This window comes from Pinus tabuliformis, chromosome 8 (assembly GCF_031772625.1).
Source record: "Pinus tabuliformis cultivar Carrire ecotype Pingquan chromosome 8, CPIR1, whole genome shotgun sequence".
In the NCBI taxonomy this organism is placed as follows: Eukaryota; Viridiplantae; Streptophyta; class Pinopsida; order Pinales; family Pinaceae; genus Pinus; species Pinus tabuliformis.
The window spans coordinates 1,342,665,688-1,342,682,916 of NC_142294.1; the positions used below are offsets into that span (position 1 = coordinate 1,342,665,688).

At 36.6% G+C, this 17,229-nt stretch overlaps 1 pseudogene; it reads right to left on the bottom strand.

Moving 5' to 3' along the window:
• Positions 1–7,347: 7,347 nt before the first annotated feature.
• The window catches only part of LOC149240445 (putative sucrose-phosphate synthase 2), a 51,088-nt pseudogene continuing 41,206 nt past the window's right edge, over positions 7,348–17,229 (bottom strand).

The following is a 17,229-nucleotide window of genomic DNA, read 5'->3' on the forward strand; positions in this document are numbered from 1 at the left end:
CTCGATGCATATACAACATTGTGCACCATTATAGGTTTTTTTAATTAAAAATAACAGTGCACTCAGTTAAATCAGAGCACCAATGCGTATACTACTTGATAGCACCAGACAAAGGTTAAATTAAAAAAAATGTTAGTTGTAAAATTCATTTTCACATTTCGGTGTTCTACTCCCACAAAGAATTTGAGTTGTTCTTGTTTTGATACACCTTGGTTCATAAATACGTGGTGCATCACATTAGGGTTTCTAATTTAAAAAATCATGGTGCACTTCATAAATACTATGCATCTGTGTGTTATTTAATCGAGCGCACCAGAATAGGGTTAAGTAAAAAAAACTTATTGGCCATAAAATTCATTTTTGCCATTTCCAGTGTTGTAAAGCTCTTAAGCACGGGTGCAACTTTTGCCTCTGTGAAGTGACCTGTCATTGGTGCTTTCTTTGCTTTCCATCCTTTCATCCACTACTCACTGCATGCCTTCAAATTTTGTCAAATGGTGGTCAAATTTGTTTTTTTATGTTTACGTGGAAACCATGCCTCCCCGAAGAGAAAATTTCCAAGTAATGTCTACGTTTCTCCCTAATTTAGTGTTTTAGTGGAGTAGAATTGAAAATTAAGTAAAAAATTATTTTTTACTTCTTTTTGCAGCACATTTGAGACATTTGGCTTGCACCATTCATGGTGCACTACAAGTCGGTGCATAACGTTAACACACCATTAGTGGTCCAATGATTTTGGTGAATGGAAATGTGCTAGGACATGAAGTCCATGATGCACCACATTAAAATTATAATTTTAAGGCGGTACGTCTGGTAAAAGTAACTTGTTGGTGCATTTATTTTTACCAAACACATCGTTTGATATTAAAAAATTATAGCTCGATGCATTCATTAACCTGAATGTTTCGGTGCACTGTGTCAATGTAAAGTTAATACACCGGTGTGAAATGTTATATCAATGCACCACATTTAAAAATAAGATAACTAATTATGTATGTATGCGAGATGAAAACAGTGTGCCAAGTCAATGTACACACCATTTTTAGTACATGCATATATTTTGGCGCATTGTGTCTGATGTGTTGTTGCTTTTTTAGAGCACCAAGGTTTATTTTATTTAGTTTTTAGTTGAAATTTAAATGTCCATATTTATAAACATATTTTTCATTTAATAAAATAAATAATGTTTCATGTTTGAGGCTAATGTATTTTATATGTCAAACATGTAGAGACATCAGAGGAGAGAGGAGAAACAATAGCAAGAGAAAAGAGTTGAATAGTACAATATGGTATGAGAGTGGGAGACATGAGAGAGGGAGAGACATTTCTACCCTCTCCCTACTACCACAGTGAGCGAAGGCCTCTTGAGGAATGTAGGCCTCCTTAAGTACCAAGAGGAGGCTACAACTCTGAATTGTTTGCACAGTTGATCTGTCTGTGAGATCTCCACCGACAAGATTTCCATGTTGGTCTTGACATGTGGTATGTGCCAATTAAGTAGTATGCTTTCTTTATCATTAGCCAATCCAGGAGACGAGAGTATTTTCCCTAATTCCCTGGTGTCCCCCATGATGATGCAACAGAGAATCAACTTGTCTACTCTGAGAGATATGTTGGGGTTCATGTACTTTGTCCAACAGATTTTCAGGTGTCTAGTGGATAGCTACAAATTGCTCATTTTAGTGCAGAGGAGCTTAGGCACCTCTAACCATTAGTGAGCACCATTACTAGACACTGCTAGTGATGGAAACACATTATTTCCCCTCTTTTGTTTTATGTTGATTCTTTGATGTAGAGGCCACAATGTATTAGAAGGCCTGCAATTGTTTGTGGTAGTTTTGTGTAGCTTTAGATAGACATTGTGCTATGGTACATGGGGGAGTGAACTTCCCTTTTAATTTAGAGCTATTGTTTTTAGTTTTTGAGAGGTTTCTATGGACGAGGCCTATTTTTGACTGTCGCCCTCCTAGGATGGTGGCTGAGGTGAAGATGCACATGTGGGGTGAGATGATGCCCAAGAGGTGCCAGCCAGAGCATTCAGCCAGGACTTCTAGCGACGCATTAGGGCTACTGGCCAGTGAGGCCAACCACATGTTCGTCTTGGTGCTATGTTCTTACATGGGGATGGATTGGCGATAGTTTCCCAACATCCTCTTCACATAGGATGAGCCAACAGATGATAGAGGTAATATTAATGCTTTGTTTAAATTAATCTAGTTTCATTTTATTGTCTTAATTAATTAAAATAAAATTTATTCTAACATGTTTTTTAACTTTTTTTATTAAAATTTTTAATGAAATTATCTAATTATTGTTGTGTACTTTATATTTTTGTAGATATTGGAACATTCATTGGGAACATGCCTTGTCCTCCACCAGATGTAGAGGGTGAGGGACGTCCTTATCGGGTGTAGATACTTGTGAGCATACATCTACGTCGTAGGCCTAATAGTAGATTTAGGATGGAGTTGGGTGACCGACTCTCTAGACTTTTGGTTGAGGCAAGAGTCTGCCATGTGATGACTTGAGACATCAGGGGAATTCCTAGGCTTCCGGAGCTCTGGATAGACTTTTTGTGTGATATGATGAGACTTATGCATCATATCGTTGGAGTTACCAAGTTTATACTAACATTGAGGAGGGATATCCATGCAACAAATACATAGTTTTCACCATGTAATACCACATCGAATCATGATGATCAGTGTGGTGATCCTTCTAGTAGCACTCCACCTCCTCGAGATGGCCATGAAACAATTACACAATCTTCACCCAAACGTACTATGTCATTGGCTGATTATTAGGGTGGTGATCGTTCTAGTAGTACTCCACCTCATCCTCATTCCCCTCGTGACCCACTGGCTCATGTTGCTCCTCAAAGAGTAGACTAGTCACCTCCTCCTCCACCTCATTCTTTGACTCTTGAGGCATTTGACCATCCATAGTATTCTCCTACAAACCAGGCCACCATAAGCATTGTTGTATCAAATATTTTATAGTAGTTATTTGACTTGTTTATACACACACACACAAATATATATATTGTGCATTTTTTTTGTTCATGTTGATGTACTTAATTTATGTGTTGGTGTTGATTTGTATATTGTTATGTCATATTAGATATGTTCATTTAATGTGCTTGCACATAGATGTGTATGTTATAGGAGTTATTTGACATTAGATGTATATTTGAGGATGTGTGCAGTGATGATGTTAGAGGATGCTTGTGTTTTTTTAGATGAGATCATGATGATGATGCCCTGTTAGATTATTAGATTTTTGTGCTAGCTAATGACATTTATATGTTCTAGAGGTGTTTATAATTAGATGATGTTAGCGAATTTGAATGTGTATTTTAGATGATGTTTATGTTTGTTCAACGGTTATCATCGTGATGTTTATTTTTATGAAATGATATTTAGTATAGATTATGTATTGGTAAACTTATATCAAAAATTTATATATGAAATTACATGCAAAAAAACTTACCTAAAATATAAAATGCAACAATATTTTTATAAATTAAAAAGTTTAATATGGTTGAAACTATAATTGTAAAATTACCACAAATGTTTTTCTATTGCATAGATAGTTCATACATATCCGTTCTAACTAAATTCTTATTCAAACAAGGGCTACAACCAGCATAGTCCCTACCTATAGAAAACATAGAAAAAAAATGTGTTTATAAAACATATCTAAAAAATATTCACTATAAAATAAAATCAATTTTACAGATAATTAAATTGTACAAATGTCTAAACAAAATTATCATTCTAGTCATAATCAAGCATAGAAATCAAAAAGTTGTGACCTATACTTATAATACAAGAGTCAGACAATATCTAATTAATCTTTGCAATTAAGTTTCAAAACGTATATTGCAACATGTAATCATTAAATAAAAAATTCAAAATATTTATGGTAAAATTAAAATATATAGATTATTGGGCTCTAAAATCAAATATAATTAAAAAAGATTGTTCATAAAATATTGGATTATAAAAATAACATTACAATTATTTTTTATTTTAAAAATTTAATAAATTAAAGTTTTTTATTAATAATAATCATAAATCAAACAACAAAAATTTATTTATTAATTATAATTATTATTTAAAATATGTTTTTTAGATAATTAATATGTATTTTTAATTTTTAATTATAAGTATTTTCTTAATTTCTAATATTTAAATTAATAAATAAGAAAATGAAATCAATAAACTATTATCAATAATTTTTATTTAGAAAGTATGAAAATAATATTTTATGTTTATTTAAAAAATTCAATTTATTGTTAAATTTAAAAAACTTAAGTCATACCTTTTTATAATTAGTTTAGATTTAATATAACTTAAAAATTATTATTTTAATAAAATTGAATTTATCACTAAAGTTATGAGAATTTGACGTAATTTAAATTTAATAACTTCCCAATTTAAATTTAATATCTTACCCATTATATAAACTACCAACAAGATGAATTAAAAACAATACCATTAGCATGGGATATTGTTAGATGTAATAATGATGATGATGCCCTGTTAAATTATTAGATTTGTGTGCTAGCTAATGATGCTTATAGGTGCTAGATGTGTATATAATTAGATGACATTAGTGAATTTGAATATGTGCATTTTATATTATGTTTATGTTTGTTAGATGGTTATCATCATGATGTTTACTTTTATGAAATGGTATATATCTATTATAGATTATATATTGGTGAACTTATATAAAAAATTTATATGTGAAATTACATGCAAAAAGACTTACTTTAAATAAAAACAATGCAAGGATATTTTTATAAATTACAAAATTTAATATGGTTGAAACTATAATTGTAAAGTTACTATAAATATTTTTCTATTGTATAGATAGTTCAGGCATATTCATTCTAACTAAAATTCCTTTTCAAGAAATAATTACATATGAACAAATGTTATTTTCCATTGTACTATTTACTCTTCTACCCTAAAAAATCTCATTATCAAAAAGTTATGATCACCAATTATAAGTATTCCATTGGCCCTAAATTTTTATGGATGCAAATCTTCCTATATTTGTTGTTTTTTTCATTATTTCGTAAGTTGATTGTTATCAAATTTTTAAATTACTTCATTAATTGTGGTTTTAGTCAACATTGGGGACACCATTTAAATATTTCTAAAATAAATGATAAAGGTATGTAAAGTAACAAACAATTAAGTTGAGAACTAAATTATCACAAAATCCAAATTAAAATTATAATAGAATTAGAATTAAACAAATATGTTAAAATTTTAATTTTTAAATTATAAATACCGCGATTGAAATACTTAGTTTTAAGTGTAAAAATGTTTCCGCTTGGAAAAAAACATGTATTTGTGAATCTTACCAATTATATAAAATTCCAAGAAGTGAATAAAAGACAATATAGTTAGCAAAATATAGGAAACAAAAACATACAACAATAGTATAAATGATGAAATAACACATGTACATATCACTCTTTGTTGTTATCACCCTTATTATATTCCTCGCCTGGAATGATAACATTGTTGTTCGGAAAAAATATGTTTTTATCTACAGTCTTGTTTTAATATGAACCACCAATCCCTATCCAACACCTCTGGGTAAAGAAACACCTCATTGCATTGTTTGAGGAAAACATAAACTCCCTAACTTCATGCCACATCTTTCTAGAGTTGATAGATATCATCCCACTATCATGATCTTCCTTTACCTTATTTCAATCAAAGGTGTCCCACCACTTGCACCTAAAAATAACACATTGGAATGAAGAGAAGTTCACTTCAATGATCTCTTGTATCTTTCCGACGTAACCTAACATCCCCTATATTAGGTTTTGATCACAATGGCTAGCATGACTAGATTGGTCGAACCCTACTTCCACTCCACAATCTTGTGTCATGTGTCCATCATGAACATCCTTCATGCAAAAATGATGTCAATATGCCCATATAGATGGGAACAAATGCAACTATAAAATAGTGAAAAAATTACAGTGTCATGTGTCTAATAACCCAATCATAATTAAAATATAAAGTATAGATGCTATAATTAAAAGGCGCATTATGATCAGGGAAAATTTTAGAGGCTAATATTCATAGTTGGGCTAATTTTCCTTTCTTTTTCCAAGAAAAGATTCGCTAATGTCAATTGTTTCTAAAACTTATTCGCCCAAAATTTATATTATAAAATTATTTCTTTTTTTTCCTAAGTAGAACTATTCTATTAATATGAAACAAAATATGATTACATTGAGGCTTGGGCCTCAGCAGTGTTGAACATCATTTATCAAAAAATATCTCAACTGCCCCATCAATGGGGAAACTAGTCCATGAAGGCAGAAAAAACCCACACAGGGGTTATCAGATTTTAACCAAAAAAATATCAAACATGGCAAAAAAATAACCAGGAAAGTTTTGATAGAACAAATCATAATAGAAAATAACCAGTCAGCAGAAGAAACACCCAACTGGCAGAAGGGCGACACCTGGATACCAAGTGTCAATTCTAGAGGTCGTCTGGGGTATGCTCTTCCTTGATGAGACACGTGTGCTGGTACCACTCCTCCTCCTCTGCTGACGTGTCGGTCTGAAGTACATGAATGGGTTGAATGCCAACGGAGCTGCCTATAGCTGCATGCGGGCTGGACATGTCTCCCACTCTGCCTCCTGGTGTCTGTGTGTCTCCAACTCTACCTTTAGCATCTTGCTGATTGCCACCCAACACCTTGCCATGTGGGGTGGCAACAACCTTCTCCAGTGGCTGCTTTCCTAGGTCGCAGGACCTCCTGTTCCTTTGAGTGACCCTCTTCTGCTTACCATTGTTCTCTGGTGGAGCTTCCTGCGGGTTGTTTTCCTCAGTGAAAGTGATAGTGACTATGATGGTGATAACATGCATATTCAGGGTGCTACGGAAGTGAAATTGTGTTTTTTGGGGAGTGGGGTGAGGGGGAAGGGGAAAATTGGCTATATGGACAGCGACATCCCTCTTGTTAGCACCTTGGAGCTGAGCTCATCCTCAGCCACTGCGGGTATCAGGATACCAGCTAGAGAAGGAGCCATAAGGATTTGGGATGTTAGGGGAAGGGGAGGGGGAGGCAGAATCTAGGCTGGGCATCACAGGAGGACGGATGCCTCCACCATGACATCCCCCTCTCCTGCTACGCATTCGGTGGCAGATGCAAGCCATGGAAGTATTCGAAGCAGAGCTATCAGTGGGGAAATTGGTTGAATGGCTGAGCAGAGGATGAGTGAAGGAAGTCTGAGCTAGAGTCAAATTGCAGAGCCTGGTGTGGGAGAAATGATACCCATTACCAAGGTCTACACAGCTAAGCAGCTAACAGTAGCTTCCAGTGACAGTGAAAGAATAAGGCTCCACTGCTTGAGGTGGGAAAATGCTATGGAGCAGGGGAGGAGGAGCAACATTATGGTCTTTGGAGGCCATTGCTATGCATATGATGGAGAAATCTCGACCAGAGCACCCATTTAATGTCACCTGCAGGGCGCCATGAATTTCTTTCAGGCTGGCATGGGTGGGGACACAGGCGGCCATGTGGCCAGTCCTCTCGCCACTCGTCCGTCTAATCATCATTAATGGTGTGGTTATCACCCACATCCAGCTGTGCTTCTTCACCCTGTACCATTTCAATCTACACCAAATCATTGTAATTCTTTAACTGGAGTGCAGTGGCAATAGTGGTAAGCGATCTTGCATGTAGAGTCAGTCCACTATCCACTCCTATGTTAGCTAAAAGATCAACCACTTTGTTGCCATCCCTATGGATGTGTTTGAAGGTGACTGCTCTGTGGGTGGAGAGCCATTGTTTAATGAGTTCTAGTCTTTCCACCAATCTCCAGTTGTTGACCACTTTGTTTGACGGTGTCCCTATAAAATTTGATTAACCATGTTAATGAGAATCTGAGAATCGCCTTCAATTAAAAGTGGGAAGAAACCATGAATTTGAGCTAGGAGAAGCCCCTGCCATAACCCTTCTAATTCAGCCGAGTTATTCGTATCCTAGCCAATTGAGCCTATGAAGGTTAGAAGAGGTATGCCTTTATGATCTCTGAATACTCCTCCATATCCTGCTTTGCCTGGATTGCCTTTAGAAGCTCCATCAAAGTTAAGTTGTATCATATGTTGGGGTGGAGGAAGCCATTTGTCTAGTATCTTGCTTTGTGATGAAGGTTTACGATGGTTTTCCTGCACCTGGTTCAATTGGAGGTTCCAATTTGCCCATATATTCTATTCCTATGGAATGGAAGGAAAGTCTTCTTCATACCAGGTTTGAAGCATTAAGGTTTCCCGAAGGTTTTGGCAAATGTTGTTCCATAGGACTTCTAAAGGTGAGGATTGGTCCTTGAAGATGCGACAATTTCTTTCTTTCCATATTGTCCACATGAGAAGGCCTGGGATAAGTTTCCATAAAGAGTTTAACAATTTTCTCTTATATGGATTGATTGCCTAATTGCATACCGTGTTGGTGATATCCTCTTTAATTTGTCCATCTTTTTGGCATCTGAAGCTTACTTTTTCCCAAAGTCCGTTTGCCAATGGGCACGAGTTCATGAGGTGCATAGTGGTTTCTTTCTCCCGTTTGCAGTTGGGACACATGGAAGGCTCGTGAAAGCTTCTTTTCCATAGATTATCCCAAGTGAGGATTTTATTTTGATAGAGAAACTAGAGGAAAGTGGATACTTTTGGCCAAATGTTGGGGGCCCAAACTTTGTTCCAAAGAGGATCCTTGACTGCGTGATTCCTTATAATTATCTTGTACACCTAATGTGTTGTTAAGGTTACTCTTGCCTTGTAACCCCATCTGAGTATATCCTTCTTATCAGAATAGCGGATTTTCCTATTAGAAAGTTATACCTCCAAATTTTTCTGAACGGATTTTGTGCCTTGCCTAATGATGTGATTCAAGCTTATCCATTGTCTGTATTCCTATATGAGAGTGGTCCTCTAGTGTTGGTTGACCTTGTCCATCAATTTCTCTTCCCAATTCGGTATTTGGTGAGGTTTGATCAAGTCCCTCAGCTTAGGTCCTTTTTGCCAAGAGTCTTCCCAAAACCTTGCATTATTGCCATCCCCAACTTCCCAGAAGCTGTCCTATTGGATTAAATCCTTGTGTTGTTTAGCTGCATTCCAGATTAAGGATCTTGGGCCAACTTCTGTGAGTCGGATTACATCATCTACTGGTCAATTGTTGGCATATTTTGTTGTCCAGAGGGTAGCCCAGGGAGTATGCGGTGTCGAGATCCATTTCCACCAGAAGCGTGCTCCCATGACAGCATTACTGTGTTGAGGATCACGAAGCCCTGTACCTCCCGAGATTTTTTGAAGGAAAACTGTGTCCCATTTCACTAGTTCCCATTTTCGATTTTGTCCCGCACTGCCCCACATAAAGGTTCTTTGAAGATGTTTGATTTCCTTGAGTACCCATTTTGGTGCTGCCAGAACTAAAAAAAGATACAGAGGCATGGATTGTAGGACAACTTTGATTAAGACTAGACGGCTGGCCATATTGAGGGCTCTGTAAGTCTAGGAGGAGAGACGAGCTTCCAATTTTTCCAAGAGCAGTTGCCAAGATGAGTGCTTCAAAGCTGTATCAGTCATGGGAGCTCCCAAATATTTGGAAGGGAGAGTGGCTATTGAGAATCCAAGGATACGAGCTATTGAAGATTGAGTGATAGCAAGGATATGAAAGAAAAAATTTGGGATTTAGCCTTATTTATGCTAGCTCCAGAGGCATCTGAGAACTCAGTTAAAAGGGATTTTAATTTAAGAGCTTCCTGGACCGAAGGATGGCCAAACAACATGTTATCATCCATGAATTGTTGGTGGGTAAAAGCAGGGGAGTTGGGAAAGGAGAGGCCTCTTAATTGCTGGGAGTGAAGAGCTTCTTTTATGTTTCTTCCAAGCCCTTCCGCCATTAAGACGAACAAAAAAGGGGAAAGGGGATCACCTTGTTGGATTCCATTGAACATAATGGAGAAGGAGGTGGAAGCTATGAGACTCATGACCCATCTAACCCAGGGAGGGGAGAAACCAAAGGCAATCAGTATCTTTTGAATATAATTCCAGCTTAAACTATCAAAATATTTAGAGAGGTAAATTTTAAGAAGCATACCTAATTTTTTGGACTGCTTTAAGGAATGAATAATCTCATGAGTGAGAATGATGCCATCCATTATTTGCTGGCCTTCCACATAGCCTGATTGCTCTAGTGATATGAGTAATGGTAGCAATGACTTTACTCGAAAGGCAATAACTTTGGAAATTATTTTGTAAATGACATTACAAAAAGTGATAGGCTTGAATTTATCAGGAGTTTGAGATTGCGCTTCCTTGGGGATGAGGGCAATGAAGGTTGCGTTCATAGAGGGAAGCATCCATCTGTTAGTCTTGGATTCCTCAGCGACCTACCAGACCTCCTCTTTAATTACATCCCAGAAGTTATGGAAGAAATTGGAAGTGAAGCCATCAGGGCCAGGTGCCTTTCCTTCTTTTAATTGTCGCATTGCATGGTCCACTTCCTGTAAAGATATTTGCTTGAGGAGGAGCTGATTGTGTTCCTCTGTTATGTTTCTTGGAAATTCTTGGTTATCTTCTCTATGGCTGGCTTTCTCTCTATTTAAGGTTCTTGGTGTACCTGCTTGAAATAGGTAAGAAGTTCTTGTTCTACATCCTCATGTTTTTCCAATCGTTCTCCCTGCCGATTTTGGATGTGAGTGATGTTGTTGTGCATTCTTCTCTGGATAGTGGTGCGATGAAAAAATTTTGTGTTTCTTTTGCCCTCCTTAAGCCATCTAACTCTTGATTTTTGAATCCAAAGTATTTCTTCTTGCTTTGCTCTTTTTGATATTTGTGTTTGAAGGTGTTTTTCCTACTCTGAGAGTACCTCAGATCTTCCTTTTGTGATGATCCTCTGTTGTAGCCTTTTCATTTCTTGATCTAGAGCATTTTGTGCTTGGAAGATATTTCCAAAGGTAAGTTGATTCCATTGTTTGATGTTGTTTTTGAAATTTTTGAGTTTTTGTTGGAATTGATATATTTTTTAGCCATCTGGGGGTTTGAAACTTTTCCAAAGCATATTTATCAGGTTATTGAAGTCTAGATGTGTCAGCTAGAATGCTTCAAAGTGGAAAGGCTGCCATGTAGTGTTTCCCGGTCTTTTCCATTGGAGTGATATTGGCCAGTGATCTGAGCCTATGAGAGGTAAGATTGAAGCCGCGAAGTCTCCTCCAAGATGGATTGCGTTGTGGGAAAGAAAGAACCTATCCAATCAAAAGGAAATTTGATGTGTACCTACTCGTTTGTTATTCCAAGTGTAGATTCCAGGGAAAATTTTAAGAACCCCCCCCTAAATTTATAAATATAATAAATGGGTGAATATCCATGGTATATAGGAAAAATGGAAGGCGATTTTATCAATAATATAATATGTATATATAATTTTTTGGCGAATCTCTCACCAGGCATGGCGAATATTTTACTCAATTATAAAATCTTGTAAGATCTTGGCGAGTCTTTCACTAAATAATAAAACTTTGTAAAGTCCTAGTGAATCTTAGCATAGGCTACATGCTGGTTTAATTCCCCCATTTAAATAGGCTACATTCCAGGTGAATACCATGGGTCAATACCATGTGCCATTTTTATTTTTATTAATTCTAATATTAGGGTTAATAATGGTTTTTTGCATGGTATTAATAACAATCTAGTCCATGGTATTTGTCCCATAGTATTTTGGCCATAGGTTTCACCTAAATATAACCCATTTTTTGTGTGTTGGTAAATATAAGGTGACTTATGGAGTAAATATAAAAAAATGTTTTATTTGTTTACCATACCTCTCGTTTATTTATATTTTTATTAATTTACCATACCTCTTTTACAAACATGGTATTTGGCCCATAGGATTCACTTAAATAAAACCACTTTCTTCAGCCTTCATAAATAGAACGAGGGTTATGGACTAAATATAAAAAGAGGTTTTATTTATTTACGATACGTCTAGTTTATTTATATTTTTATTTATTTACCATACCGTTTGAGTAAGTATAAAAAGATGTTTTATTTATTTACCATACCTCCACTTTACTTATATTTTTATTTTTTTACACCGTTACATGTATATAAGGTGACTTATGGAGTAAATATAAAAAATGTTTTATTTATTTACCATACCTCTCATTTATTTATATTTTTATTAATTTACCATACCTCTTTTATAAATATGGTATTTGTCCCATAGGATTCACTTAAATAAAACCTATTCTTGAAAATGGGCGAATGGAAGGTTGTAAGTCCTAATTTCAAGGGCTAAATTTACCTTTTTTACCCTCTCCCTTAAAATAATGTAGGCTATTTGAGGTGATTTGTAAAAATGTACTATGATACAAAATATTCGCCCACTAAAAATTTAAAACCCCTTAATTTTGCCAAAGGGCGAACATTCGCCCCTAAAATTATCCTTGGTAGATTCCATTGTTGAATGGCATATCTATGAGCCAGTTGTTTTGGATGAATTTTTTAAATGAATGCTTTCATTATCTAGTTTGGTCCTGCCTCCTCTCTTTTCTTCCAGCTTTGTAATCATATTAAAATCTCCTCCTGTGATCCACAGTGGATGACTTCTGTCAGAGTTGATCAAAGATAAAGTGTTCAATATGTCTATCTTATGCATTGCCTCTTGGGGAAAGTAGACATTGGTTAGGTGACCATGCACATTTGTCCCTATAATATGGAAGGTGGCTTGAATGAAGTGCTTACTCGCATGAATGTTAGTAAGTGTGATGGCTCGTTCATCCCAGACTATTGCTAGGCCTCCTGAGGCTCCTGAGGCATCCACTGCCACTGCTTTACTGCCTGGCCATGCTTTTGCAAGGGTTTGATCTAGTGTTGTAGAGTTACATTTAGTTTCTTGCATGAAGAAGACTTGGGGTTTCTCCTGCTGAATCATGTTTTTTATCAATCTATATTTCTTGGGGCTATTGAGCCCTCTAATATTCCATGAAGTGAGCTTCATGATGCATTGTTAGGTAGGGGGTTGTAATACTTTGTAAGCTTGGAATATATTCCCGATTCCACCAGCATTTCCCCAATGCAGATGGTTCTTTGGAGATTCGTTTTCCTTCCTCTTTTTTTATTGTCTTTAGGAATGTTTTTGCCATCCCATTGACTTCCAGGTTAAATGCCTAGGGTTCTTTGCTGTTGTGCTCTGGAAAGGATGACTTCCAGGTTTTCTAGCTGTCTTTCTGGCATCTTGTCATATTCTTTTGTCTTGCAAGCTTGTTCTAATCCAAGTATGTCCAAATCTCCAATATCTATGCTTTCAGGCTCCTTTTCCATGTGCTCAGCTTCACTCCTTTCCTCTATTGTTTCTGTGACAGTCATGGTTGCTGGTTGCATGATGTTGACGTCCATGCATTGAGTGTTCCATTTCGAGTTCATACTGGGTGAGGAGGAGGTGAGATATATGGTTTGAATAGACTTTTGGGCCTTCTTTGAGCTAGTGGGAATGAATTGTGCTGTCATCTTGGGTGTTTCCTCTGAGTGAGCAGGATTATCAAAGTTATTTAGCTCTAGATGGGTTAGGGTTTCAGAGCTATTGCTATTGGATGGCATTGAAGAACCGGCGATAGGTTTTTTAGGGTTCGAAATGGGTTTTTTGTGGTTCTTTTTGCAGTTGCTGACCTTGGTAAATCTTTCCAAGTCAGGTTTATCTGAAGAGGAGGAGGTTGAGGTTTTCAAATTTGAAGGATAGTCACGAAATAGATGGCCAAGGGCATGGCATTTTCTGCATCGAAATGGGACATGTTCATAATCTATTGACCGAATCCATTCAAAATCATCATGGTATAGACTTACCGCATCTGGAAGAGCCTTGCTTAGATGCATATAGACACAGATTCAGGCGTAGGAAGTATATCTTCTGAGTTTTGTCTCCTCCGCAATTTTGATGAATTCCCCTAGACCATTTCCAATATCTTGTAGTGAGTCTTCATCCTAGTACTCCAATGGAAGGGAATAGAGGCGGATCCATACTGGTGCTGTTGGGTCCCTATAATACTAGTGATTACCCCACTACTATTGTAGTTATACCACTTATTTATATTGTCGTGCCCCTATTACCCCCATATTGTTATTTCTGTGCCCATAGAATCCCTCTATTGTTATTTTTGTGGCTTTATATTATTATTGTTAGGTCGGCTGGATTATATTGTGACTCCTTAGACTCCTATATATAGAAAGGAGGTTTTGTCATTTGTATCATCCAAGAATTGTTCATTTATGTAATGTAAAGGAGGTTGCCCCCTCGAAGAGGCTGAATTCTAAGGCGTTGATCTATCTTTTCTATCTTTTCTTGAGCTGGTTTCATAACATTTGGTATCAGAGCTTTGGATTCTAGGGTTTCGCTGCTCCAAACAGGTCATCGTGGCATTTTCGCTATAACTTTTTTTCTGTGACGTTTCAGAAGTCGCAAAAAAAACCCATTTGAGAAGAATTGGCGCTGAACCTTGGGTCCCAATTTCAGAGCTTTTCGCGTGATATTTCGGGGATATGATCTGAGGAAGTTGGCCTTTTTGCAGACTCCTGAATTACATTCAAAACAGGTGACCTGGGGAAAATCGTCATAACTCTCTCTCTGAAGATCGGATTGAAATTTCGTAAAAAGGTACAGAAAGAGAATAGACTATAGTTTCTTGTATGTGTGTTTCAGATTCAAAGGTTGAAACAGTGACTCATGGCACGTCGTACAAGTTAGCTCTATGGAACCATTCTAAAAGCAAGTCACTGTGGGAGATTTCACAGAACGTTTACTTGGAGAATCCAATTTGGCTCAGACTTGTGGCATTGGAAGGAGGACGCAGAAGTCTATTACAGGTAGCAATTTCAGAACTGGATGATCTGAAGTTACAGAGATACATCAGATTCAATATCAGGCTTCTATAAAGTGAAAAAAGGTGTGTAGTTTTTTTTTTATTTTTTATCTAAGCTTGGTTTAACGGAATTCAAAGGGCATAGTAAAGCATTATTATCGGTAACTGATGCCCCGAGGAAAGAAAATGCAAACACCTAGTAAGGAACCTGAAAGCTCTAGCATGACTCATGAAGAAGAGGAAGAAATGCTACATGATATATCAAAATTACAAGAACAAGTGCAACAAATGTCACGCTCACAAAAGCTAACAGAAGCTAAGATAAGTGGCATGGAATCTAAGATAAATGGCATGGAATCTAAGATAAAGGGCATGGAAGCTAAAGTGGAGGATTCGATGGTAAATTTAAAGATAGATTTGAAGACAGACATGGAAGAATTGAAGAACTTGCTACAAGAAAGGGTCACTAATGGTGAAAAGGTAGTAAAGGAAACTCATGATGAGAACAAAAGAAATGTTAATCATGATTCCATAGACTCTAATGTTGGATCGAAGACTCACCATGTTCCAAAAATCGATATGAGGAAGTTTGATGGCAAGGATCCCGCCACATGGATATTACAGATGGAGCAATTCTTCGATCTCAATAATGTGCAAAACACACAAAAGGTACGTATGGCAACTTTATATTTGGAACCAAATCAGTTTGTATGGTATCAATGGCTTTGTTCTCGTAAACAATTTATCACTTGGGCAATTTTTACGGAAGAATTGATAGCACATTATGAGGATACAAAAAGCAACACTTTTTTTAGCCAATTGATAAGTCTCAAACAAAAGGGTTCAATAATGGAGCACATTGAGGAGTTCCAAAAATTGAACATAAGGGTAAAAGATATTCCAGAGGAGCATAGGATTGATGTGTTCATAGGGTCTTTAAAGGATAATATCCAACATGATGTGCGCCTTTGGGAACCTGATTCATTAGAGAAGGCATTCAGGTTAGCAAGAAAAATGGAAAGCAAAATTATGGCAACTAGGAAGCATACCATTCACAACTATAAAGACGGAAGTGTTGTTGCCCATAGTCTTCCACAACCTACAAGGTTGACACCACAACAATTGGAAGAAAAAAGAGCAAAAGGGCTTTGTTACAATTGTGATAGCAAATACACAAAAGGTCATAAGTGTGCTGAGAAGAAATTATTCTACATAGATTGTGAAGAGGAAGAAGAAAAGGAGCAAGAAAGGTCAAAAGAAGAGGATATATTCCAGGAACAAAGCCTAGATGAAGAAAAAATAAATCCGACCATATCTTGTAATGCATTGGCGGGAATTACCACTCCTCAAACCATCAAGATAGAAGGACAAATCAAGAAGAAAAAGGTAATAGTGTTGATTGATTCAGGAAGCACCCACAATTTTATTCATTGTAGGGTAGCAAAAGAATTGAATTGCTTCCTATATCCAGCACCAGAGTGTCAAGTGATGATTGCAAATGGAGGAACAATAAATTGCTCTGGAAAGTGCCATAATATCAAGCTATCCATGGGAGAATATGTATTGACTAGCCCAATGCTTTCCATTCCAATGGGAGGTGCTGATGTTGTACTAGGAGTCCAATGGCTACAATCCTTGGGTACAATAGCTTTTAATTTTCAAGAACTTTTCATCAAATTTTCTTCGGAAGGAAAGGAAGTTGAATTAAGGGGTATTGCAGGGAAACCAGGAAAGATAATCAGCTCTAATGGTATGACAAAGCTTCTAAAAAAGGAGCAAAGAGGTGTAATTGCACAATTATGTTCGCTAGATGTTTCCACATTGGAATCATCTATTTCTCCAGATCTCCAAAAAGTCTTGGACAATCATTCCAAGGTATTTGAGACTCCCAAGGTCTCCCACCTATGCGTGATCATGATCATGCTATTCATCTGATTCCAGGAAGTGTTCCTCCAAACATCAGGCCGTACAGATATCCCTATGTCCAAAAAAGTGAAATTGAACGTATGGTTGCAGAAATGCTAGAGGCTGGTATAATTCAACCGAGTCAAAGTTCTTTCTCAGCTCCAGTAGTATTGGTGCACAAGAAGGATGGATCATGGCGCATGTGTCCGGATTATAGGGAGCTCAACAAGCTCACTATTAAAGATAAGTTCCCCATTCCTGTTATTGATGAATTACTGGATGAATTGCATGGATCAATTTACTTCACCAAGTTGGATCTTCGTTCGGGATATCATCAAATCAGAATGAAGATTGAAGACATTCCAAAACGGCATTTAGAACTCATGAGGGTCATTATGAATTTTTGGTCATGCCTTTTGGCCTTACC